Here is a 3,981-nt window from a genome sequence, read left to right on the forward strand (position 1 = left end):
ACCTGTCAGCGTCTTCAGGAGCCATGTATTGCGTCTCATGATCAGAATCATCTCCACCATGTTCTTCACGTGTAATAAGAGCCAAAGTCTCCTCATCATAGTCACTAGCAGACTCATATCCACCATCCGCGGTAGCAATCATCACACGCGGAGATTTGCATTCCCTCGCATAATGACCTCCTCCCTTACAACGACGACAAATAATATCACTTGTGTGCCCTGTTGATGCCATGGAAGAAGAAGAACGCTGTGCAGGCCCCGCAGGTGCGCTCTTGGCAGATAATGGTGGTTGTGCCTGTTTTCTTGTATCACGGCTGGAGGTGGCACCGGATGGAGGTGCTGGTGCAGTTGAAGTAGAAGATGCACGTGGTGTCCATGATGAAGGTCGGCCTGCAGAAAAGTTAGTTCGCCCCAATGCTTGTCGATGCTGCACTTCACGTTCAGCTTTACAAGCAAGATGGAATAAACGAGTGATATTAGTATACTCCTTATAGTCTAGAATGGTCTGAATCTCTCTATTTAATACACCCAGAAAACGTGCAAGCATAGCTTCATTCTCCTCAACAATACCACATCTAATGATAGAGGCGGGGGTGTCCCGATCTTTCGATGAGATGATAACTATCGATTTGGTGGAGACGACTTTGACAATCCGACTACGAACGTGCACAACGTTGCGCCTTAGCAATCGCTAAACCAATCTCCTGAGGTTACTGACGATGCTGGAAGCACGGTTAGCCTGACCACGAAGGTCTATTCCTGCAAGCAATCGAAGAACGAGCAAGAATATGATAAAGCAATCTGAATATTGCAAATATATATGAAGTATTGATAATGGTGGGGATCCGGAAGCGGTCTTGGTCTGGTCGTTGGACACAAACGAAGTACATGAAGTTGCAATGGCTAACTTTTAACTAAACAAATCCCAAGCAAAAAGCTACTAGATGGATCTACTTATATAGGAGAAAGGGGTGGCGGCCAAGGAGGTGGGAGGACGTCCCAAGGCAGCCTAAAACTAACCCTAGGTCGTACAAGGCTCATGGGCCCAAGTGGAGGTGATGCAACACCTTTGGGCTTGTAGTTTGACTCGGATTCTGCTGCAACGTCAGATTGTTTCGTCCGTAACTCAATGCTCCGGACGAATTTGAAGGTGAATCCAATTCGGTTGGAAAGAAAACGAAATCTAGTTTCCAACAAAAGAAGAATCACCTAATTCGGAGTCCGTATGAAAAAGTTGTTGGCGTTTTGAGTCAGGTATGTTTGTGCAGTCCGAATCTGAATCCAGAACGTGAGAGACTTGGACTCTATCTTCTCTTGACCAAAAAGTGACGTGAGAGGACTTTTTGAACACAACCTAAACTTCTCCTTTTCCCTTATCTTCATATGTGGATTGTACAAATGTCCCATACACCTGCAATTAGACAAAACACCAAAGTGTGTGAAGTATTTTTGTTCTGGATAACATAAATAGATTATTGAATAGTTTGCATTAGAAATCACCTGACCAATATGCATGTATGCAATATTTTTGGTCATATCTAAGGTAGTCATGTCCTCATCATCTAATCATGCCAGTTTGTAATTCCTGATAATATTCTTCTACAGAATTTTTCCCTTGTCTTAAACGCTTCAATTTTTTAAGCTATTCACGTTGATAATATGGTGGAACCCAACGCGTATGCATAGCAGTTTTCAAAGTAGCCCAAGTAGTTGGAATAGGATATAATCTACAATGTTCAGACCACCATACACATGCAAAACTAGTGAAAGCACAAACAGCAGCAGCAACCCGTCTCTCCTCGGGATATTGTAAACATGTAAATCGTTGTTCAGTTTCTAACTCCCAAGTAAGATATATATCATGAACATATCTACCCTCAAATGGTGAAATATTCAATTTTAGTTTAGGAATATGGACATCATCTCGTACCTGAGGGAGAGCCCTACCATTGTGATTATTTGCATGTGGACGACCTGGTGGTTGTGGTGCTGGTGGTTGCACGTAGTTCTGATTTTGATCAACCTCATCCTCGTAATCTCCCGCATAATCATCCTCTGCATCAGCAGCAGGAGCCACAGAAGTATCAACAGCAGCACCAACAGTTTGGCCAGGATGAAGAAGTACACGGCTTGCTCGGCGGAGGGCTGTTTCGCGACGTGGAGGTAGTAGTTGTTGTTGTTGTTGCAGAGGTGCGGCAGGTGCAGCCGGTAGTGGAAGACGCGCAAGCAGTTCATTAAATCTTTTATCGAGCTTTGTTTCGAACGTATTCTCAAAGCCAGTGATCTTCTCCATGGCCTCTTCAAAATTGTTCAGCACATCTTGCACCTGTTCAGTCATCATTTGCTGAAACTTATCATGAAACTCCTTGTTCGTTAAGTTCTTCCAGTCAATCTCGTCGGCTTGTGATCCTGGCATGGTTAGCAGCAATAGAAACACACAAGAATATGATTCTACAGACTACGAACAAGTGGTGGTGGTGGGTGTCACAAATCCGTCAAACAAAACTCAAATTCTTACGAGTTCTTACCCAGCAGCAGGCGGTGATCAGCAACCATTGTAGTCAAAACTCTCAAAGCTTGGATAGAGCGATTGCCAGGGAGAGTCAAACGTACGACGTAGATGTATGTGGAGCTGGGAAGGCTTATAATATGGTAGCAAAAGGGTCAGCAATAATCAATTCAGATATGCAAAGTTGAATAAACGCTCAACGACGGTACTGTGCTGGTCCTAGGCTAGACCGTGCTAGAGTCAAACTAGACATGACTACCTTGGATATGACCAAAAATATTGTATATATGCATATTTGTCAGGTGATTTCTAGTGCAAACTATTCAATAATCTATTTATGTTATCCAGAACAAAAATACTTCACACACTTTTGTGTTTTGTCTAATTGCAGGTGTATGGGACATTTGTACAATCCACATATGAAGATAAGGAAGAAAGAGATGTTTATTTGCTGTCCAAAAAGTTCTCTCACGTCACTTTTGCCCCAAGAGAAGATAGAGTCCAAGTCTCTCACGTTCTGGATTCAGATTCGGACTGCACAGACACACCTGACTCAAAACGCACACAAGTTTTTCATACGGACTCCGAATTGGGTGATTCTTTTTTTGTTGGAAACTAGATTTCGTGAACGTTCCAACCCAATTGGAATCACCTTCAAATTCGTCCGGAGCGTTGAGTTGTGGATGAAACAATCTGATGCTGCAGCAGAATCCGAGTCAAACTACAAGTCCAAAGGTGTTACATCACCTCCACTTGGGCCCATTGGCCTTGTACGACCTAGATTTAGTTTTAGGCTGCCTTGGGACGTCCTCCCACCTCCTTGGCCTCCACCCCTTGCTCCTATATAAGTAGATCCATCTAGTAGCTTTTCCTGGGGATTTGTTTAGTTAAAAGTTAGCCATTGCAACTTCGTGTACTTCGTTTGTGTCCAACGACCAGACCAAGACCGCTTCCGGATCCCCACCATTATCAATACTTCATATATATTTGCAATATTCAGATTGCTTTATCATATTCTTGCTCGTTCTTCGATTGCTTGCAGGAATAGACCTTCGTGGTCAGGCTGACCGTGCTTCCAGCATCGTCAGTAACCTCAGGAGATTGGTTTAGCGATTGCTAAGGCGCAACGTCGTGCACGTTTGTAGTCGGATCGTGAAAGTCGTCTCCACCAAATCGATAGTTATCATCTCATCGAAAGATCGGGACCCTCGTCTCTATCAAGTGGTATCAGTTTTCAGGTTGCTCGGTGAGAATTTCCAGTTTTCCCAGATTAGATTTATTTTCTTACCTATTGTCCAAGAAAAATCCACAAAAAAGAGTTAGATCTATTCATCCTTTATCCAAGCCAGTCTGAGCCTTTGCAATTTTCTTTTCATTGCTTGCATAGTTGAATTATCGGTTGCATCGTCGTTTCGAGTTGCTGGTCTTCGTGTCTAGGTCGTTTAGAGTTTCGAGTTCTGTTCACATTAGTC

This window comes from Triticum dicoccoides, chromosome 3B (assembly GCF_002162155.2).
Source record: "Triticum dicoccoides isolate Atlit2015 ecotype Zavitan chromosome 3B, WEW_v2.0, whole genome shotgun sequence".
Taxonomy (NCBI): domain Eukaryota; kingdom Viridiplantae; phylum Streptophyta; class Magnoliopsida; order Poales; family Poaceae; genus Triticum; species Triticum dicoccoides.